Source organism: Salvelinus alpinus, chromosome 24 (genome assembly GCF_045679555.1).
Source record: "Salvelinus alpinus chromosome 24, SLU_Salpinus.1, whole genome shotgun sequence".
NCBI lineage: Eukaryota > Metazoa > Chordata > Actinopteri > Salmoniformes > Salmonidae > Salvelinus > Salvelinus alpinus.
The window spans coordinates 30,395,708-30,419,965 of record NC_092109.1 but is presented as its reverse complement, the minus strand read 5'-3'; the positions used below and the strand labels follow the sequence as shown (position 1 = coordinate 30,419,965).

At 45.0% G+C, this 24,258-nt stretch overlaps 1 protein-coding gene across 3 annotated transcripts in view; it reads left to right on the top strand.

Annotated features, from left to right (window-relative positions):
• The window catches only part of LOC139552599 (serine/threonine-protein kinase PAK 3-like), a 90,602-nt gene that overhangs the window by 5,629 nt on the left and 60,715 nt on the right, over positions 1-24,258 (top strand). Inside the window, exon 2 of one of the 3 annotated variants that reach the window (XM_071364476.1) lies at positions 11,645-11,760. The exons of the other annotated variants lie outside the window; for them this stretch is intronic. The gene's annotated coding sequence lies outside the window, so the exon portion shown is untranslated. The remainder of the gene's footprint in view (positions 1-11,644; positions 11,761-24,258) is intronic. 3 annotated transcript variants of the gene reach the window in all.

Genomic DNA, 24,258 nt, shown 5'->3' with positions numbered 1-24,258 from the left:
ATAGGAGAGGAGATAGGGCAGTAGAGGAGAGAGGACAGCAGAGGAGAGGATAGGAGAGGAGATAGGGCAGTAGAGGAGAGAGGACAGCAGAGGAGAGGATAGGAGAGGAGATAGGGCAGTAGAGGAGAGAGGACAGCAGAGGAGAGGATAGGAGAGGAGATAGGGCAGTAGAGGAGAGAGGACAGCAGAGGAGAGGATAGGATAGGAGAGGAGATAGGGCAGTAGAGGAGAGAGGACAGCAGAGGAGAGGTTAGGAGAGGAGATAGGGCAGTAGAGGAGAGAGGACAGCAGAGGAGAGGATAGGAGAGGAGATAGGGCAGTAGAGGAGAGTAGACCACAGTAGAGGAGAGGACAGTGGAGGAGAGGACGGGATATGATAGGAGAGGACAGTAGAGAACAGGAGTGGACAGCAGAGGACAGGAGAGAGGACAGTGGAGGAGAAAATAGATAGCAGTAAAGGAGAGAGTAAAGAACAGGAGAGAGATTGTAGGAGAGGACAGTGGAGGAGAGGAGAGGACAGGAGAGGAGAGAGGACAGTAGAGTAGAGTAGAGTAGAGGAGAGGAGAGGACAGGAGAGGAGAGAGGACAGTAGAGTAGAGTAGAGTAGAGTAGAGTAGAGTAGAGTAGAGTAGAGTAGAGGAGAGGAGAGGAGAGGAGAGGAGAGGAGAGGAGAGGAGAGGAGAGGAGAGGAGAGGAGAGGAGAGGAGAGGAGAGGAGAGGAGAGGAGAGGAGAGGACAGGACAGGACAGGAGAGAGGACAGTAGAGGAGAGAAGAGAGGACAGGAGAGGAGAGAGGATAGTAGAGTAGAGTAGAGGAGAGGAGAGGACAGGAGAGGAGAGAGGACAGTAGAGTAGAGTAGAGTAGAGGAGAGGAGAGGACAGGAGAGGAGAGAGGACAGTAGAGTAGAGGAGAGGAGAGGACAGGAGAGGAGAGAGGACAGGAGAGGAGAGGAGACAATAGAGAAGAGGAGAGAGGACAATAGAGGAGAGGAGAGAGGACAGTAAAGAAGAGTAGAGGACAGTAGAGTAGAGGAGAGGAAAATAGAGTAGAGGACATTAAAGGAGAGGAGAGGACAGTAGAGGAGAGGAGAGGACAGTAGAGGAGAGGAGTCCACTGACTGTCAATGGTTTGTGCTCAAACCCAGCTCAGTACTCACTGAGCAGCAGTAACAATCTCCACCCAAATAAACATAACATCTCCTGACAACAGACTATCAAGGCCCACTGTTGCAGCTGAACACAAAGGTCCACTCTCTGGCTCAGGTTGCAACGCCTGGGATTGGATAAGGAGGTTGCAGGACACCTTTTCACTTTTCACAACACTTCCAGCGTGCAGTTCCATGGGTCTCACCCTCATTGACACCTCACACCTTCAGGGCTGACTGTCCACATTAACCACATACTGTTTGCTCCTCATGTGTCACAGCTATTTTAGTAGCCCCTGGCTGCAACCATCACATAGTTATTTAAAAAAGATATATATATATTTCACCTTTATTTAACCAGGTAGGCCAGTTGAGAACAAGTTCTCATTTACAACTGCGACCTGGCCAAGGTAAAGCAAAGCAGTGCGACACAAACAACACAGAGTTACACATAGGATAGACAAACATACAGTCAATAACACAATAGAGAAATCTATATACAGTATGTGCAAATGTAGTAAGATTAGGGAGGAAAGGCAATAAATAGGCCATAGTGGCGAAATAATTACAATTTAGCATTAACACTGGAGTGATAGATGTGCAGAAGATGATGTGTAAGTAAAGATACTGGGGTGCAAAGGAGAAAAAAAATAACAATATGGGGATGAGGTAGTTGGGCGGGCTATTTACAGATGGGCTGTGTTAAGGTGCAATGATCGGTAAGCTGCTCTGACAGTTGATGCTTAAAGTTAGTGAGGGAGATATGTCTCCAGCTTCAGTGATTTTTGCAATTTATTCCAGTCATTTGCAGCAGAGAACGGGAAGGGAAGGCGGCCAAAAGAGGAGTTGGCTTTGGGGATGACCAGTGAAATATACCTGCTGGAGCGCGTGCTACAGGTGGGTGTTGCTATGGTGACCAGTGAGCTGATATGAGGTGGGGCTTTACCTAGCAAATACTTATAGATGACCTGGAGCCAGTGGGTTTGGCGACGAATATGTAGCGAGAGCCAGCCAACGAGAGCATACAGGTCGCAGTGGTGGGTAGTATATGGGGCTTTGGCGACAAAACGAATGGCACTGTGATAGACTACATCCAATTTGCTGAGTAGAGTGTTGGAGGCTATTTTGTAAATGACATCGCTGAAGTCAAGGATCGGTAGGATAGTCAGTTTTACGAGGGTATGTTTGGCAGCATAAGTGAAGGAGGCTTTGTTGCGAAATAGGAAGCCGATTCTAGATTTAATTTTGGATTGGAGATGCTTAATGTGAGTCTGGAAGGAGAGTTTACAGTCTAGCCAGACACCTAGGTATTTGTAGTTGTCCACATATTCTAAGTCAGAACCGTCCAGAGTAGTGATGCTAGACAGGCGGGCGGGTGCGGGCAGCGATCAGTTGAAGAGCATGCATTTAGTTTTACTTGCATTTAAGAGCAGTTGGAGGCCACGGAAGGAGTGTTGTATGGCATTGAAGCTCGTCTGGAGCTTTGTTAACACAGTGTCCAAAGAAGGGCCTGAAGTATACAGAATGGTGTCGTGTGCGTAGAGGTGGATCAGAGAATCACCAGCAGCAAGAGCGACTTCATTGATGTATACAGAGAAGAGAGTCGGCCCGAGAATTGAACCCTGTGGCACCCCCATAGAGACTGCCAGAGGTGCAGACAACAGGCCCGCCGATTTGACACACTGAACTCTATCTGAGAAGTAGTTGGTGAACCAGGCGAGGCAGTCATTTGAGAATCCAAGGCTGTTGAGTCTGCCCACAAGAATGCGGCGATTGACAGATTCGAAAGCCTTGGCCAGGTCAATGAAGACGGCTGCACAGTACTGTCTTTATCGATGGCGGTTATGATATTGTTTAGGACCTTGAGCGTGGCTGAGGTGCATCCATGACCAGCTCTGAAACCAGATTGCATAGCGGAGAAGGTACGGTGGGATTCGAAATGGTCGGTGATCTGTTTGTTAACTTGGCTTTCGAAGACTTTATAAAGGCAGGGTAGGATAGATATTGGTCTGTAACAGTTTGGGTCTAGTGTCTCCCCCTTTGAAGAGGGGGATGAAGGCGGCAGCTTTCCAATCTTTGAGGCTCTCAGACGATATGAAAGAGAGGTTGAACAGGCTAGTAATAGGGGTTGCAACAATTGCGGCGGATAATTTTAGAAAGAGAGGGTCCAGATTGTCTAGCCCAGCTGATTTGTAGGGGTCCAGATTTTGCAGCTCTTTCAGAACATCAGCTATCTAGATTTGGGTGAAGGAGATGTGGGGGAGACTTGGGCAAGTTGCTGTGGTGGGTGCAGAGCTGTTGGCCGGGGTAGGGGTAGCCAGGTGGAAAGCATGGCCAGCCGTAGAAAAATGCATATTGAAATTCTCAATTATTGTAGATTTATCAGTGGTGACAGTGTTTCCTAGCCTAAGTGCAGTGGGCAGCTGGGAGGAGGTGCTCTTATTCTCCATGGACTTTAGAGTGTCCCAGAACTTTTTGGAGTTTGTGCTACAGGATGCAAATTTCTGTTTGTGAAAGCTAGCCTTTGTTTTCCTATCTGCCTGTGTATATTGGTTCCCAACTTCCCTGAGAAGTTATATATCGCGGGGGCTATTCGATGCTCATGCAGTATGCCACAGGATGTTTTTGTGCTGGTCAAGGGCAGTCAAGTCTGGAGTGAACCAAGAGCTATATCTGTTCTTAGTTCTACATTTTTTTATTGGGCATGCTTATTTAAGATGGTGAGGAAAATACTTTTAAAGACTAACCGGGCATCCTCTACTGACGGAATGAGGTCAATATCCTTCCAGGATACCCTGGCCAGGTCGATTAGAAAGGTCTTCTCGCTGAAGTGTTTTAGGGAGCGTTTGACAGTGATGAGGGGTGGTCGTTTGACCTCGGACCCATTACGGACGCAGGCAATGAGGCAGTGATCGCTGAGATCCTGGTTGAAGACAGCAGAGGTGTATTTAGAGGACAGGTTGGTCAGGATGATATCTATGAGGGTGCCCGTGTTTACGGATTTAGGGTTGTACCTGGTAGTTTCCTTGATAATTTGTGTGAGATTGAGGGCCTCTAGTTTAGATTGTAGGACGTCCCGGGTGTTAAGCATATCCCAGTTTAGGTCACGTAACTGTACGAACACTGAAGATAAATGAGGGGCAATTAATTCACATATGGTGTCCAGGGCACAGCTGGGGGCTGAGGGGGGTCTATAACAAGCGGCAACAGTTAGAGACTTATTTCTGGAAAGGTGGATTTTTAAAAGTTATAGTTTCTGTCTCTTAATATGAGTGAAATAAGAGATGATATCAGAATAAGAGCTGTGTGTACAGTATATTAGCTTGCGGTAGTCTATTCATAAACATACAAAGGCTTGTCCCAGCTAGCCAACAGGTTAGTTGTGGCCTGGCTGCTTGTCCAGTCAGTCACTGCTGTTTGTGTTGACTGTGTGTGCTGTACTACCTCAGGACAGGTCAGGATGGGGGTTGGTTGGTGTGTGTAACCCAACGCATGGGGCTTATCTTACATCACCTCAGCCAACTCCTAACAAAAGCTCCAGAAGCGCCTTGTCTCTGCCTGCAGCTTGTCAGCTGGCCACCAGAAATGTGATATTACATACAAATAGACCTCCATTCGTCCGTCTACTTAGGATAGTAATTGGTCTTTGAACACTTTGGGCTCTATTTTAACAAACCTAACACAATGGTCAATCTAAGTGCAGGAGGTAGCGCTATATGTTCAGTAGGGTGTTAGAAATATTTTTGCTATTGACACTCACAGTTATCATCGCACTTGCTGCCGTTGGCACGAAAGGGCTGGGTTTTGATGAATAAACACGTTGTGGATGTGTCGAGGCTTGGCCCCTCACTGGCCAATCAGAACGAGCTCCATGGCGAAAGATGTGGTTACTTCAAGCTGTGTATTTACAGTCTTTTATGTATTGCCTTGGAATCAATTCCAATGTTAGTCTATTATAATTTGTTAAATGGCTTACAGAAACAAAATAACAAAATGTAGACCTATCTTTGCTAAATACGTTAACCATTTGCAGTCCAAATTGTTCAAAATAATTGCATGGCTCTAATAGTTCTCACACTGATATAGGGGCCTACTGTACATTGCATTATGGCTGAGCAGGGACATGCCAAACATTGTCAATAAGCAAGATTACATGAATTATTGATAAAGCCTAAAAAGAGAACAAATAATTCTAATAAAATTCTAAACAAAACGAAACAGCAACTTGTTTTAAATAGGATATGTCACACTTACAGGCACCATAAGTTCTCCCCGTGGCCATATAATATTAAATCAACACAGACTATGGACGGGTTTACGCACATCCAAACTTTTCACAGTAGTTGGACAAAGATCCAATATAAAGAGAAAGGGAGAATGTCCACTCACTGTTATACTGCTCCCAAATAGGCCTGTGCTTTATGAACATAATCAGAACCATCTTACAGATCACATCTCATTCACACATCTCCAGAAGTTGCATTGCAAGAGCGCCACGGACGTTGTCACCATAAAACCAGGAAGGTGAATCATTCTAATAAGTTTGGTTGTAATAATATTTTACAAAAAGCAAGCAATCAGCTTTTTTAAAACAACAACAATAAATGCATGTAAAATGTAATGATATCATGAATAAGGATAAAAAGACAGTCATTGCTGTTGAACCAGCCTTCATTATAGTAGGCTTAAGGGAGTGCTTGGGTTTTTAACATATGAAACAGAAAACAAGCAATTTTTACAGGTTATTAGGGTCACCGGTATTCACTAAGGTTCTCATCTATTGTTTCATGATGGGTATGGACCCGTTGCCTACATCATGGAGGAGTTTTTATACACCTCCAAAACGGGACCTGCATGACTAAAAAAATGTGGGTCTTCCTACAATGCACAAATAGAACAGTCAGCTCCTGTTTTACTCCTCTCAAACTTGATATTTTAATAAAGCTTTGGTGACTAAGAGCCAAACCCTTTATCGACAGTCTTGACTACTTCCCGGTTGCATTGGGCAGACAAAGAAAAGCCTTCATTGAGAAGAGGCTATCCTAGGTTTTTTACTCAAATAACATTTAATGGGAAAAAAACATTAGTGTTATATGTTTCTAAATACAAAGTATACAGGCACCAAAAGCACACTAGGCTATTCTTGTTCCATGTTCATATGGTTCATATGGTCAGTGTGCATCACAGCTGGATAGGCTGCGTTTCCACTGTCTAAACTCATGCCATAACCAACTGCATTATGCTAAAACCAGCTATTGCTTGGTCTTAAATATCCCTCTCAGTGCTGCCTGAAATCAGCACCATGAATCATGCTTTTAACACACCTCAAATACTTCCACACCGCCTATCTGAGCGCAAGCCAGCTGATATAAGACAGGTAATTGCCGAACATGGCGTTAGGGCTGGAAAATGCCAGTGCCGCCTTAACGCCAGCCGAGAAATAGAGCCCTTTGGTGCAGACGACCGCTGGGCAGTGTGCTCTGCCAGAGTGGAGGAGGGAAGTATTGGTGTATGCTTTGGTCCGAGTGTAGTAGTAAAGTGGCCTAGTCTTAAGAAGTGTGCCTACAGTGTTATAATGTAGTGTGTGGAGCTGTAGTGCTGCAGTGCTGTCAGAGCCACGTCTATGTACTGGATTAGCATGGAGGCCTGAGAGCCATCTGGCCATTTTGCCTGAGAGAGGGGGAGGTGGGGTGAGGAGGGGGAACACTCACACACTTACACATTGAAATATGTAAATATGTAATATCCTCTGTAGCTCCGTTGATAGAGCTTGGCGCTTGGAATGCCAGGATAGTGGTTTAGATTCCCTGGACCACCCGTACGTAAAATGTATGCACGCATGAATGTAAGTGTGTGAGTGTTCATATTATTATTATTACTTTCAAATCCTCAATGTTCACTTTCAGGGTTAGATTTAGAGTTTCAGCAGGGCTCCCTGAAAATAGCTCATTGATCATCTGAAACTAACACTGTTATGAGACAGACTTCTCCAACAGGTCAGTGGAGCCTGAGACAGACAGACAGACAGACAGACAGACAGACAGACAGACAGACAGACAGACAGACAGACAGACAGACAGACAGACAGACAGACAGACAGACAGACAGACAGACAGACAGACAGACAGACAGACAGACAGACAGACAGACAGACAGAGCAGAGCAGAGCAGAGCAGAGCAGAGCAGAGCAGAGCGGTCCCTGAAGCTGTCTGTCTGTGGACGATGCTCAAACTAAACTCTGACGATGATGGTTACTACAGGACTCTTCTAGGAAGCACTCTTCCTCTGGGCCTGTTGTTCAGAAGGAGCATATGTCTCTTGGCCTATAGTCAGACACCTGAACCCAGATAGAACATATCAAAGAGCCACAGGTCTGGGTTCGTGGTATGTGAGCAGAGTATACAGGAGTTTTGTCCACATGCCAAATAGCTAGGTCTGTTTTATCAATCAACACACACACTATGGGGGTTGGGGTTGCTACGGTGAAACGAGCACCATAGCCAATTGTATAGGCAATCCCACAATACTATGTAGATTCACAGTGTGCTAAGAACACTCCATCATTTGTAGAATCTTTGAAAACCAAAGAATAACCCACTCCTCAAAGAGGCACCATATGGCCATAGTCGAATACACGCAAGCATACACGCATGCCTGCACACACACACACATGCACACGTGCACACACACACATACACACAGACACATACACACACTCAATGTATACCTCTGTGTATTTTGGATCTCAGTAAGTACAAGCCTCCTCCCCAAACAGCTGTGTTTGTGTGATTACCAGTATCACGAGTCTACAGTGTTACTCATGGACAGATAACACTACTGACCCAGAAGAAATGCCAGGAATGATTATTGTTGTATTATTGTTGAACGGTCATTGGGTGTAGAGACAATACTTATACTAACACTCACACTTGACTTTTTCCCCTCCCTCCCAGCACCAGTAGTGGTGCGTGGGTAAAATCACTGAGGAAGCCAGGCCAAGCCAGTAAAAAAGCCATATTACAACCTATGTTGGGGGGTGTTTTGCTGCACCAGGACAACCCACAGTTGAGCTCAGCTCAACGCTGATTGGCTAATTCTTTATCATTTTCTTATCAAGGGAGGCCAAACGCTTGCTGGCATCAATCAATCAAATGCTACGGCGGCAACATGTTCTACTCTTTTGATCCAGACAGCATCAGATATATGGGCTACACATACTGAGACAGAGGGGTGCTGTTTCACTGTCCAGACAGCATCAGATATATGGGCTACTCATACTGAGACAGAGGGGTGCTGTTTCACTGTCCAGACAGCATCAGATATATGGGCTACACATACTGAGACAGAGGGGTGCTGTTTCACTGTCCAGACAGCATCAGATATATGGGCTACACATACTGAGACAGAGGGGTGCTGTTTCACTGTCCAGACAGCATCAGATATATGGGCTACACATACTGAGACAGAGGGGTGCTGTTTCACTGTCCAGACAGCATCAGATATATGGGCTACACATACTGAGACAGAGGGGTGCTGTTTCACTGTCCAGACAGCATCAGATATATGGGCTACACATACTGAGACAGAGGGGTGCTGTTTCACTGTCCAGACAGCATCAGATATATGGGCTACACATACTGAGACAGAGGGGTGCTGTTTCACTGTCCAGACAGCATCAGATATATGGGCTACACATACTGAGACAGAAGGGTGCTGTTTCACTGTCCAGACAGCATCAGATATATGGGCTACACATACTGAGACAGAGGGGTGCTGTTTCACTGTCCAGACAGCATCAGATATATGGGCTACACATACTGAGACAGAGGGGGCGCTGTTTCACTGTCCAGACAGCATCAGATATATGGGCTACACATACTGAGACAGAGGGGTGCTGTTTCACTGTCCAGACAGCATCAGATATATGGGCTACACATACTGAGACAGAAGGGTGCTGTTGCCCTCGCTCGGATGGTTTCTCTGGTGAGATTCAGCCACTTGTGAATTGACAGAAAAATATGAAAACACAGAGAGAAATTAAAGATACATTTTTAAATGTATTTATTGGTCAAATATTTGGAAAAGCCTGGCTTCCCTTTGGCAACCATGAATAAACGCCACAGATTACCACTGACTTTGCCCATGGCTAATTTATTCCTACTAGTACTGACTTTGCTGATGGCTATGTACTTACTATGACTGAGATACAGTTGAAGTCGGAAGTTTACATACACTTAGGTTGGAGTCATTAAAACTTGTTTTTCAACCACTCCACAAATTTCTTGTTAACAAACTATAGTTTTGGCAAGTCGGTTAGGATATCTACTTTGTGCATGACACAAGTAATTTTTCCAACAATTGTTTACAGACAGATTATTTCACTTATAATTCACTGTATCACAATTCCAGTGGGTCAGAAGTTTACATACACTAAGTTGACTGTGCCTTTAAACAGCTTGGAAAATTCCAGAAAATTATGTCATGGCTTTAAAAGCTTCTGATAGGCTAATTGACATCATTTGAGTCAGTTGGAGGTGTACCTGTGGATGTATTTCAAGGCCTACCTTCAAACTCAGTGCCTCTTTGCTTGACACCATGGGAAATCAATCACAGAACAACAGCAAAGGACCTTGTGAAGATGCTGGAGGAAACAGGTACAAAAGTATCTATATCCACAGTAAAACGAGTCCTATATCGACATAACCTGAAAGGCCGCTCGGCAAGGAAGAAGCCACTGCTCCAAAACCGCCATAAAAAAGCCAGGCTACGGTTTGCAACTGCACATAGGGACAAAGATCGTACTTTTTAGAGAAATGTCCTATGGTCTGATGAAACAAAAATAGAACTGTTTGGCCGTAATGACCATCGTTAGGTTTGGAGGAGAAAGGGGGAGGCTTGCAAGCCAAAGAACACCATCCCAACCTTGAAGCACGGGGGTGGCAGCATCATGTTGTGGGGGTGCTTTCTGCAGGTACGACTGGTGCACTTCACAAAATAGATGGCATCATGAGGCAGGAAAATTATGTGGATATATTAAATATATATAAGATATATCTCAAGACATCATTCAGGAAGTTAAAGCTTGGTTGCAAATGGGTCTTCCAAATGGACAATGACCCCAAGCATACTTCCAAAGTTGTGGCAAAATGGCTTAAGGACAACAAAGTCAAGGTATTGGAGTGGCCATCACAAAGCCCTGACCTCAATCCCAAAGAAAATGTGTGGGCAGAACTGAAAAAGCATGTGCGAGCAAGGAGGCCTACAAACTTGACTCAGTTACACCAACTCTGTCAGGAGGAATGGGCCAAAATTCACCCAACTTATATGTGGGAAGCTTGTGGAAGGCTACCCGAAATATTTGACCCAAGTTAAACAATTTAAAGGCAATGCTACCAAATACTAATTGAGTGTATGTAAACTTCTGACCCACTGGGAATGTGATGAAAGAAATAAAAGCTGAAATAAATCATTCTCTCTACTATTATTCTGACATTTCACATTCTTAAAATAAAGTGGTGATCCTAACTGACCTAAGACAGGGCATTTTTACTTGGATTAAATGTCAGGAATTGTGAATAGCTGAGTTTAAATGTATTTGGCTAAGGTATATGTAAACTTCTGACTTCAACTGTATGTGATTGTCCCACCTAGCTATCTTAAGATGAATGCAATAACTGTAAGTTTAGCAGACGCTCTCTGGATAAAATCATCTGCTAAATTACTAAACTTTTTTTTAAAAATTGTATACCTTTTGGTTAATTTTGCATCAGAGAAGCAAGTGCAAGACTTCTAGATGGTCAGCAGGTTAGGGATATCGCTATGCCCTTAAGGGAAGAGTTAATTGCACACATACTTACACACTCTCGCACACACACTAGATACTCACACACACTCGCACACACACTATCTTGCACGTGCACAAACACACACACAGACGCACACGCCACATCCCACCTGTCACCTGTTCTTAGCTGCTGTTGAACTGTGGCTCATTGTGAACCTAATGGGCGTCTAGTGGCTGTAAGCAGAGCAGGCTCAGTATCCCAGCAGCACCTGGAGGAGGAGGAGGTTGGGACTCTGGAAGGAAGGGAGGTGAAGCTTATAGAGACAAAGGCTTATTCGGTATATGAGTCGAAGGAAAAGACAAATCAGAATCACATGGAGTCAATTATCTGTTGATTTTCAAGGAGAACTCCAGACAGCAAGAAATAAGCTTCATCTAAGAGCATACTTGTTTGTGTACATTTCCCTCTAATATTACCTTATCTCTGCTGTCACTGCACTGTGTTCCTAATTAACTAACATAATGCATGACTGTCAGTTAAAAAAAATAAAACTATACCCTAATCAAAACTTAGATCAGCTATGATATAGCTGCCCTCAGTGGATCAGTGTGAACCTCTAGATCTCTATCTTGTGACTGGTCCCTCTATTGCCCTTGTCTCTGTCAAAGAGAGTCCTTGTTGTCAGTTCAACCCAGGATGGTTTTCTCTCTGTAGGTTCAAGTGAAGAGGGGGGTCAAATTATATTTTCATTCCTTCCATGACATCTGCGGAACAACTCTCAGAGGCTGCCTGGTTTCCATGGTGACCTTGAAAGGGAAATCACGCGAGAGGTGAGTGTTTGAGCTGTAAAGAGAAGACATCTGCTGTGGTTTTGCATGTGTGTGGTGGCCTGCTCTCTGCTGTGGGCCCTCCTCTGTGCTGGGAGGAGAGAACGTGGGGAGAGAAGCCTGTTGTTTTGACACGGCTGCTTATAATTTATAGGCTTTCAACTAATGTGTGAAGAGAGCCAACAACTACAGGTTAAAGCATACTGCCTAATGGAAAATAAACCTGGAAAATATCTTGCAGCTCTCACAAAACCAATACATGCTAAACCAGTTATAATTTTAAAAGATAAAGATACAAAAGTGGTAATTGGAAACAACAACGAGATCAATTACAATTTAAAAAAATTTACATTTATATTAATCATAAAACAACAGTGGTATGGATCCTACAGCCTTCTGAGACTCAACAACCCTGAAGCAATTATCAGCAGACAAACAATTATCACTAAAAACAGAGATCACCCAAAATAAATATGAGACACTGTTAAAACATTTGCACAGAGAAAAGCACCAGGAATGGATGGCTTTCCCATACAATTATATTCAACATTTTGGGACAAAGTAGCCCACCTATTTACACAAATGACAACACACATGACACTCAATTCAGTACTTCCTAGTTCCATGTATCAAATAGTTATCTAGAGAGTCCCCTGCTGATTATAAGTTTAATAAATTGTGACAATAAAATAATAACAAAGTCTTACCAGACTTGATACAAATCAATCAAACAGGGTTTATTAAAAATAGACACTTACAAACAAATGCAAGAACATGTTTCAGTTTAATACAATGCTCAAAAAAACAAGATATAGATTCATCAATAATGGCTGTTGATGCCGAAAGGCGTTAGACCATCTTGAATGGCCTTTGGAACTTTGGAATCTTTTAACTTTCCAGTTGAAATAATACATTATCTGACGAAATCACTTTAGAAAGGGGCACAAGACAGGGATGTCCCCTCTCCCCCTCCTGTTTGCACTGGTAATTGAACTGCTTGCAGAAGAATAAGACAATACCCAAATGTAACAGGTATCAGTATTGGTAAACATTTATATAAACTAAACTTATTTGCAGATGATCTCCTGATATTCCTGACCAATATTGAAAACTTACTAAAAACATTTTCAGAATACTACAAAATCTCAGGATATAAAATTAATGTGGAAAAAAATGAAATAATGGCAATAGGAAAAGAAAAATAACAACTCATGATTTATAGCAATCCTTTAACTGGACCACAAAAAATATAAACTACTTAGGATGCTTAATAAGTGACAACAAACAACAAGTATATAAAGATAATTTTATCCCATTACTCAACAATATGAAAGCAGATCTAATTAAATTGAATAATCTTCCCATAAATCTTACAGGTGGAATAACCCTCTTAGGAATGGCATGGCTGCCAAAGTTTTTGTATTTATTTTAGGTAATACCAATTACCACACTTAAGACATTCTTTAAAAAAGTATACTTGGCCATAACAAACTGTATATGGGCAAATAAAATTCATAGAATAATAAGGAAAGTCTGAGGGTGGTCTGAGGGTGGTTTTAACCTTCCAAACTTGGAATTGTATCAATTCACTACCCAAGGCTTTTACTTGCGACAAATAGTTAAATGCACTAAAGAGGAACAGCCAAAGAGCAGTGAAAATAACTGCCCTTCATGGATATATTAATAGTTTATGGAAGAGGAATGTGAAAACATCCCCAGTAATATCTCTGAGACTAGGTGGGCCATGCAGGCAGTAGTCATTGGTGTGTGTGCTGACTCTCTGTGGGGTTTTTGACAACGTGTACATTATTATTTCTGTCAAGATGTCATATTCTAATGTGGCAACCGTGATGCTAGGCCAGCCGAGCAAGACGAAGAAGGCCAATTTAATAAGACATGTTAGGCTCAGCAGCTCAATTCCTCACATCCCCATTTCTACTTTTCTGCCTTTTTTCACAGCTTGTGGTCTTAAGTGAGCATCATGGGATCATTTTAGACATAAACAATTGAAAAAAGACAGTTGTTTGTTGCTTGCCCCTGTATATTTAAAAAAAATGTTGGATGGGATCAGAGAAACTGGAGATGCTCCTTTTAGGGGCAGTGCATTAACACAGTACAGAGTATACTGCCTGCCTGTCTGCCTGCCTGTCAGTCTGTAGAGCGACTCTGCCCCTAAATAGGTCAGTGTTTTATACTACAGACAGTGAAGGATAAGGAATGTCTTGGCGCCCGTGAAACGTCCATCTTTAGTGGTCTGACCACTCGGCATTCCTGGAGCCATCCATTAGTCAGGTGACTAGCAGGGGACCACACCCTTGCGGGAGGGAAAGGAAGGGAACTTCCTGCAGTCAACCTGCTGATGACATCATGCATGTACTCCAGAGATATAGTTAACTAACAATGCACATGCTTTTACTTTATATATACGGCACAGGAGGTTGGTGGCACCTTAATTGTGGAGGATAGGCTCATGGTAATGGCTGGAGCGGAATCGGTGGAATGGTATCCAATACATCAAACACATGGCTTGCATGTGCCATTGCATTATCATGCCATTCCATGATCTCCGCTCCAGACATTATTATGGGCCGTCCTCCCCTCAGCAGCCTCCACTGATATACGTATCCTTTCACTTCTAGTGCATTGATTCTAGCTCCCAGTGCTGACAGTATAGTGAATTGTACGTTCCCTGATGAATAGATAGAGTACTCATGGCATCATAGAGTCTGCTTTATGTTACAGAGCCCAATGCCTGCGGTTGTTAACATAAATCATCAAATTCATGAATATGCCCTATGGCCTTCAAAGTGGTGTAGCCTTTATGACGTGTTCCTTGTAGAGTACCATGAGGTGTCATTGATGAAGCCCTGTCGTCCTGTCTCTGTGGAGGAATACTGGGATGCATATTCATACGTCTTGTTGAAATGAGCTGCGTGCTGAAGCCTCTGAACATCCTCTGATTTGTTGATGCAAGCACTGATTGTTCATTCCACCTTGTCTGCGAACCAGATAGGGACCTGATTGGTCTGTGTTTTTACTGTAGTGGTCATATCTGGCCCGCGTCTGGGTTTTGTATAATTATATATATATACATACAGTACCAGTAAAACGTTTGGACACACCTACTCATTCCAGGGGTTTTCTTTATTTTTTACTATTTTCTACATAGTAGAATAATAGTGAAGACAACAAAACTATGAAATAACACATATGGAATCATGTAGTAACCAAAAAAGTGTTTATCAAAAGTAGCCACCCTTTGCCTTGATGACAGCTTTGCACACGCTTGGCATTCTCTCAACCAGCTTTCCCTGGAATGCTTTTCCAACAGTCTTGAAGGAGTTCCTGTTATGCTGATGAATGAGGACCCAAAAGCGACGTAATAGTAACAGAGTCTTTATTCCAGTATTAAACAAATAATGATTCTCCTGGATAATATCAATGGTCAATCCAAAACAGGAACTGAAATCCTCTCGTCAATAGAGAGGAACGACTGGAGACGCGACCACAGACTGCAGGTCGCTTCAGGAAGGCACTGGCCGTAGCTGACATAGACACCTGCTCACACGCAGCATCTGAAGAAGGCAAAGAACACGACAGGGCGGAACAAGGACACAGGAACAGCAAACATCAAACAAGAATCCGACCAGGACAGAAGCGGAAAACAGAGGGAGAAATAGGGACTCTAATCAGAGGGCAAAATAGGGGACAGGTGTGAAAGAGTAAATGAGGTCGTTAGGAGAATGAGAAACAGCTGGGAGCAGGAACGGAACGATAGAGAGAGAGAGCGGGAGAGGGAGAGAGGGAGGAGGAGAGAGAGAGAGAGAAAGAGGGAAAGAACCTAATAAGACCAGCAGAGGGAAGCACAGGGACAAGACATGAAGATCAAAGACAAAACATGACAGTACCCCCCCACTCACCGAGCGCCTCCTGGCGCACTCGAGGAGGAACCCTGGCGGCAACGAAGGAAATCATCAATCAACGAACGGTCCAGCACGTCCCGAGATGGAACCCAACTCCTCTCCTCAGGACCGTAACCCTCCCAATCCACTAAGTACTGGTGACCACGTCCCCGAGAACGCATGTCCATGATCTTCCGTACCTTGTAAATAGGAGCGCCCTCGACAAGGACGGGGGGGGGGGAGGGAAGACGAACGGGGGCGCGAAGAAAAGGCTTGACACAAGAGACATGGAAGACAGGGTGGACGCGACGAAGATGTCGCGGAAGAAACAGTCGCACAGCGACAGGATTGACGACCTGAGAGACACGGAACGGACCAATGAACCGCGGAGTCAACTTGCGAGAAGCTGTCGTAAGGGGAAGGTTACGAGTGGAAAGCCACACTTTCTGACCGCGACAATACCTAGGACTCCTAATCCTACGTTTATTGGCGGCTCTCACAGTCTGCGCCCTGTAACGGCAAAGTGCAGACCTGACCCTCCTCCAGGTGTGCTCACAACGTTGGACAAAAGCCTGAGCGGAGGGAACGCTGGACTCGGCGAGCTGGGACGAGAACAGAGGAGGCTGGTACCCAAGACTACTCTGAAACGGAGATAGCCCGGTAGCAGACGAAGGAAGCGAGTTGTGAGCGTACTCAGCCCAGGGGAGCTGTTCTGCCCAAGACGCAGGGTTTCGAAACGAAAGGCTGCGTAATATGCGACCAATCGACTGATTGGCCCTTTCTGCTTGACCGTTAGACTGGGGATGAAACCCGGAAGAGAGACTGACGGAAGCACCAATCAAACGACAGAACTCCCTCCAAAACTGTGACGTGAATTGCGGACCTCTGTCTGAAACGGCGTCTAACGGGAGGCCATGAATTCTGAACACATTCTCAATGATGATTCGTGCCGTCTCCTTAGCGGAAGGAAGCTTAGCGAGGGGAATGAAATGTGCCGCCTTAGAGAACCTATCGATAACCGTAAGAATCACAGTCTTCCCCGCAGACGAAGGCAGACCGGTAATAAAGTCTAAGGCGATGTGAGACCATGGTCGAGAAGGAATGGGAAGCGGTCTGAGACGACCGGCAGGAGGAGAGTTACCTGACTTAGTCTGCGCGCAGTCCGAACAAGCAGCCACGAAACGACGCGTGTCCCGCTCCTGAGTAGGCCACCAAAACCGCTGGCGAATAGAAGCAAGCGTACCCCGAACGCCGGGGTGGCCAGCTAACTTGGCAGAGTGAGCCCACTGAAGAACAGCCAGACGAGTAGAGACAGGAACGAACAGAAGGTTACTAGGACAAGCGCGCGGCGACGCAGTGTGAGTGAGTGCTTGCTTTACCTGTCTCTCAATTCCCCAGACAGTCAACCCGACAACACGCCCTTCAGGGAGAATCCCCTCGGGGTCGGTAGAAGCCACAGAAGAACTAAAGAGACGGGATAAGGCATCAGGCTTGGTGTTCTTATTTCCCGGGCGATAGGAAATCACGAACTCGAAACGAGCGAAAAACAACGCCCAACGAGCTTGACGTGCATTAAGTCGTTTGGCCGAACGGATGTACTCAAGGTTCTTATGGTCAGTCCAAACGACAAAAGGGACGGTCGCCCCCTCCAACCACTGTCGCCATTCGCCTATGGCTAAGCGGATGGCGAGCAGTTCGCGGTTACCCACATCATAGTTGCGCTCCGATGGCGACAGGCGATGAGAAAAGTAAGCGCAAGGATGGACCTTATCGTCAGAGTGGAAGCGCTGAGACAGAATGGCTCCCACGCCCACCTCTGAAGCGTCAACCTCGACAATGAATTGTTTAGTGACGTCAGGAGTAACAAGGATAGGGGCGGATGTAAAACGCTTCTTGAGGAGATCAAAAGCTCCCTGGGCGGAACCGGACCACTTAAAGCAAGTCTTGACAGAAGTCAGAGCTGTGAGAGGGGCAGCCACTTGACCGAAATTACGAATGAAACGCCGATAGAAATTAGCGAAACCGAGAAAGCGCTGCAACTCGACACGTGACTTAGGGACGGGCCAATCGCTGACAGCCTGGACCTTAGCGGGATCCATCTGAATGCCTTCAGCGGAAATAACAGAACCGAGAAATGTGACAGAGGAGACATGAAAGGCGCACTTCTCAGCCTTCACGTAGAGACAATTCTCTAAAAGGCGCTGGAGTACACGTCGAACGTGCTGAACATGAATCTCGAGTGACGGTGAAAAAATCAGGATATCGTCAAGGTAAACGAAAACAAAAATGTTCAGCATGTCTCTCAGTACATCATTAACTAATGCCTGAAAGACAGCTGGAGCATTAGCGAGACCGAACGGCAGAACCCGGTATTCAAAATGCCCTAACGGAGTGTTAAACGCCGTTTTCCACTCGTCCCCCTCTCTGATGCGTACGAGATGGTAAGCGTTACGAAGGTCCAACTTAGTAAAGCACCTGGCTCCCTGCAAAATCTCGAAGGCTGACGACATAAGGGGAAGCGGATAACGATTCTTAACCGTTATGTCATTCAGCCCTCGATAATCCACGCAGGGGCGCAGAGTACCGTCCTTCTTCTTAACAAAGAAAAATCCCGCTCCGGCGGGAGAGGAAGAAGGCACCACGGTACCGGCGTCGAGAGAAACAGACAGATAATCCTCGAGAGCCTTACGTTCGGGAGCCGACAGAGAGTATAGTCTACCCCGAGGGGGAGTGGTCCCCGGAAGGAGATCAATACAACAATCATACGACCGGTGAGGAGGAAGGGAGCTGGCTCTGGACCGACTGAAGACCGTGCGCAGATCATGATATTCCTCCGGCACTCCTGTCAAATCACCAGGTTCCTCCTGAGTAGAGGGGACAGAAGACACAGGAGGGATAGCAGACATTAAACACTTCACATGACAAGAAACGTTCCAGGATAGGATAGAATTACTAGACCAATTAATAGAAGGATTATGACATACTAGCCAGGGATGACCCAAAACAACAGGTGTAAAAGGTGAACGAAAAATCAAAAAGGAAATGGTCTCACTGTGGTTACCAGATACTGTGAGGGTTAAAGGTAGTGTCTCACATCTGATACTGGGGAGAAGACTACCATCTAAGGCGAACATGGGCGTGGGCTTCCCTAACTGTCTGAGAGGAATGTCATGTTTCCGAGCCCATGCTTCGTCCATAAAACAACCCTCAGCCCCAGAGTCTATCAAGGCACTGCAGGAAGCAGCCGAACCGGTCCAGCGTAGATGGACCGACAAGGTAGTACAGGATCTTGATGGAGAGACCTGAGTAGTAGCGCTCACCAGTAGCCCTCCGCTTACTGATGAGCTCTGGCTTTTACTGGACATGACATGACAAAATGTCCAGCAGAACCGCAATAGAGGCAAAGGCGGTTGGTGATTCTCCGTTCCCTCTCCTTAGTCGAGATGCGAATACCTCCCAGCTGCATGGGCTCAGTCTCTGAGCCGGTGGGAGGAGATGGTTGAGATGCGGAGAGGGGAAACACCGTTAACGTGAGCTCTCTTCCACGAGCTCGGTGACGAAGATCTACCCGTCGTTCTATGCGGATGGCGAGTGCAATCAAAGAGTCCACGCTGGAAGGAACCTCCCGGGAGAGAATCTCATCCTTAACCTCAGCGTGGAGTCCCTCCAGAAAACGAGCGAGCAACGCCGGCTCGTTCCAGTCACTGGATGCAGCAAGAGTGCGAAACTCTATAGAGTAATCCGTTATGGATCGATCACCTTGACATAGGGAAGCCAGGGCCCTGGAAGCCTCCTTCCCAAAAACTGAACGATCAAAAACCCGTATCATCTCCTCTTTAAAGTTCTGATAATCGTGAGAACACTCAGCCCTTGCCTCCCAGATAGCTGTGCCCCACTCCCGAGCCCGACCAGTAAGGAGTGATATGACGTAAGCGATCCGAGCTCTCTCACTAGAGTACGTGTTGGGCTGGAGAGAGAACACAATATCACACTGGGTGAGAAAAGAGCGACACTCAGTGGGCTGCCCAGAGTAACATGGTGGGTTATTAACCCTAGGTTCCGGAGACTCGGAAGACCAGGAAGTAGCTGGTGGCACGAGACGAAGACTCAGAAACTGTCCAGAGAGATCGGAGACCTGAGCGGCCAGGGTCTCAACGGCATGACGAGCAGCAAACAATTCCTGCTCGTGTCTGCCGAGCATTGCTCCCTGGAACTCGACGGCAGTGTTGAGAGAATCCATAGTCGCTGGGTCCATCTTGGTCGGATTCTTCTGTTATGCTGATGAATGAGGACCCAAAAGCGACGTAATAGTAACAGAGTCTTTATTCCAGTATTAAACAAATAATGATTCTCCTGGATAATATCAATGGTCAATCCAAAACAGGAACTGAAATCCTCTCGTCAATAGAGAGGAACGACTGGAGACGCGACCACAGACTGCAGGTCGCTTCAGGAAGGCACTGGCCGTAGCTGACATAGACACCTGCTCACACGCAGCATCTGAAGAAGGCAAAGAACACGACAGGGCGGAACAAGGACACAGGAACAGCAAACATCAAACAAGAATCCGACCAGGACAGAAGCGGAAAACAGAGGGAGAAATAGGGACTCTAATCAGAGGGCAAAATAGGGGACAGGTGTGAAAGAGTAAATGAGGTCGTTAGGAGAATGAGAAACAGCTGGGAGCAGGAACGGAACGATAGAGAGAGAGAGCGGGAGAGGGAGAGAGGGAGGAGGAGAGAGAGAGAGAGAAAGAGGGAAAGAACCTAATAAGACCAGCAGAGGGAAGCACAGGGACAAGACATGAAGATCAAAGACAAAACATGACAGTTCCCACATATGCTGAGCACTTGTTGGCTGCTTTTCCTTCACTCTGTGGTCCAACTAATCCCAAACCATCTCAATTGGGTGGTTGGAACCAAAAGTCTCAAGATTTCCACTGGTCTAATGTCCATTGTTCATGTTTCTTGGCCCAAGCAAATCTCTTCTTATTATTGGTGTCCTTTAGTAGTTGTTTCATTGCAGCACTTCAACAATGAAGGCCTGATTCACACAGTCTCCTCTGAACAGTTGATGTTGAGATCAATATGTTACTTGAACTCTGTGAAGCATTTATTTGGGCTGCAATCTGAGGTGCAGTTAATTGCCCATTTCTGAGGCTGGTAACTCTAATGAACGTATCCTCTGCAGCAGAGGTAACTCTGGGTCTGTCACGACTTCCACCGAAGGTGGCTCCTCTCCCTGTTCAGGCGGTGCTCGGCGGTCGTCGTCGCCGGCCTACTAGCTGCCACCGATCCATTTTTCCTTTTCATTTGTGTCTGTCTGTTTTGTTTACACCTGTGTCCTATTAGTTAATTTCGGTGGGTTTATTAACCTCCGCTGCCTGCTAATTCTTTGTGCGGGATTAATTACTGTTGTTGCTCTGTTAGGGGTGCATGTTTGCGCCACCGGGTTTTTTTCTCACGGTCGTTGTACCGTTTGGACTGTAATTAGGAGTAGAGGTTTTTCCTCCGTGTGTTACGTTACTTCCCTGTGTGTGGCGACTTCGTTGGGTGTGTTTCCCCATCTGTTGTTGTTGTGTTGGGACTTCCAATAAACGATTGTGCTACTGGGACTTCCTTGCTCTCCTGCCCCTGACTCCTGCACCTACCTCTTCTTAGGAGGCACCTAACAGCGTCTTCCTTTCCTGTGGCAGTCCTCATGAGAGCCAGTTTCTTCATAGCTCTTGATGGTTTTTGCGACTGCACTTGAAGAAACTTGTAATATTCTTGAAATTTTCCGGATTGACTGACCTTCATGTCTTAAAGTAATGTCAATAATGTCAGTCCGTTCCACTCTGACATCACTCGTCCATATGTATATAGTCTTAATTCATTCCTACTTAGATTTGTGTGTATTGAGTATATGTTCTGTAGTTTGTTAGATATTACTTGTTAGATATTACTGTACTGTCGGATTTGGAAGCACAAGCATTTCGCCACACCCGCAATAACATCTGCGAATCACTTGTATGTGACCAATACAATTTGATTTGATTTGATTTAATGATGGCCTGTCATTTCTCTTTGCTTATTTGATCTGTTCTTGCCATAATATGGACTTGGTCTTTTACCAAAAATACCAACTCTACTTTGTCACAACACTACTGATTGGTTCAAACACATTAAGAAGGAAAGAAATTCCACAAATTAACTTTTAACAAGGCACACCTGTTAACTTATTCATGAAGCTGGTTGAGAGCATGCCAAGAGTGTGCAAAGCTGTCCTCAAGGCAAAGGGTGGCTACTTTGAAGAATCTCAAATATAAAATCTATTTTGATTTATTTAACACTTTTTTGGTTACTACATGATTCCATATGTGTTATTTCATAGTGTTGATGTCTTCACTATTATTCTACAATGTAGAAAATAGTAGAAATATAGAAAACCCCTGGAATGTGTAGGTGTGTCCAAACTTTTGACTGGTACTGTATATATATATACAGTGCATTCGGAAAGTATTCAGACCCCTTGACTTTTTCCACATTTTGTTACGGTAGAGCCATATTCTTAAATGGATTAAATATTTTTTTTCCATCAACCTACTGACCTACCTAATGACCAAGCAAGACAGGTTTTTAGTCATTTTTTCAAATGTATAAAAAAATAAAACTGAAAATGTTTACATAATTACATAATTACATAATTAGTCAGACCCTTTACTCAGTACTTTGTTGAAGCACATTTAGCAGTGATTACAGCCTCGCGCCTTCTTGGATATGGATGGGGAGCATCACTGCACAGCTATTTTCAGGTATCTCCAGAGATCTACGGACAATTCCTTCGACCTCATGGCTTGAGACCTTATATAGGCAGGTGTGTGCCTTTCCAAATCCAAATGTCCAATCAATTGAATTTACCACAGATGGACTCCAATCAAGTTGTAGAAACTTATCAAGGATGATCAATGGAAATAGGATGCACCTGAGTCTCATAGCAAAGGGTATTTTTTATTATTTTTATTTTTTGCAAACATTTCTAAAAACCTGTTTTCGCTTTGCCAAATACAGGTGTGCCAAGCTTGTAGCATCACACCCAAGAAGACTCGAGGCTGTAATCACTGCCGAAAGTGCTTCAACAAAGTACTGATTAAAGGATGCACCTAAGTCTCATAGCAAAGGGTCTGAATACTTATGTAAATAAGGTATTAATATTTTCATTTTTTTACATTTTTTTACATTTCTAAAAACCTGTTTTCATTTTGCCAAATACAGGTGTGCCAAGCTTGTAGCATCATACCCAAGAAAACTCGAGGCTGTAATCGCTGCCAAAAGTGCTGAGTAAAGGGTCTATGTAAATGTCATATTTCAGTTTTTTTCACGACTGGGCAGGGGTGCAGCCATGGGTGGGCCTAGGAGGGCATAGGCCCACCCACTTGGGAGCCAGGCCAACCCATTGGGGAGCCATGCTTGGCCAATCAGAATACATTTTCCCCCAGAAAAGGGCTTTATTACAGACAAAAATACAAAATCTGAACCTACACTGTATATACAAAGTATGTGGACACCCCTTCAAATAAGTGGATTTGGCTATTTCAACCACACCAGTTGCTGACAGTTGTATAAAATTGAGCACATAGCCATGCAATCTCCATAGACAAACTGGCAGTGGAATGACCTTACTGAAGAGCTCAGTGACTTTCAACGAGGCACCGTCATAGGATGCCACCTTTCCAACAAGTTATTTGGTCAAATTTATTTACACACAGCGCGTAAACATCGTCTGTCCTCGGTTGCAACACTCAGTACCAAGTTCCAAACTGCCTCTGTAAGCAACATCAGCAAAATAACTGTTAGTCGGGAGCTTCATCAAATGGGTTTCCATGGCCGAGGATCCACACACAAGCCTAAGATCACCATGAGCAATGCCAAGCGTCAGCTGGAGTGGTGTAAAGCGCTCCACCATTGGACTCTGGAGAATGAATCACGCTTCACCATCTGGCAGTCCAACGGTTGATTCAGGGTTTGGCGGATGCCAGGTGAACGCTACCTACCCCAATGCATAGTGCCAACTGTAAAGTTTGGTGGAGGAGGAATAATGGTCTGGGGATGTTTTTCATGGTTCGAGGTAGGCCCCTTAGTTCCAGTCAAGGGAATTCTTGACGCTACAACATACAATGACATTCTAGATGGTTCTGTGCTTCCAACTTTGTGGCAACACTTTGCGGAAGGCCCTTTCCTGTTTCAGCCTGATAATGCCCCCGTGTACAAAGCCAGGTCCATATAGAAATGGTTTGTCGAGATCGGTGTAGAATAACTTAACTGGCCTGCATAGAGCCCTGACCTCAATCAACCCCATCGAATACCTTTGGGATGAATTGAAACGCTGACTGCGAGCCAGGCCTAATAGCCCAACATCAGTGCCCGACCTCACTAATGATCTTGTGGCTGAATGGAAGCAAGTCCCCACAGCAATATTCCAACATCTAGTGGAAAGCCTTCCCAGAAGAGTGGCGGCTGTTATAGCAGCAAAGGGGGGAACCAACTCCATATTAATGCCCATGATTTTTGAATGACATGTTTGACGAGCAGGTGTCCACATACCTTTGGACATGTAGTGT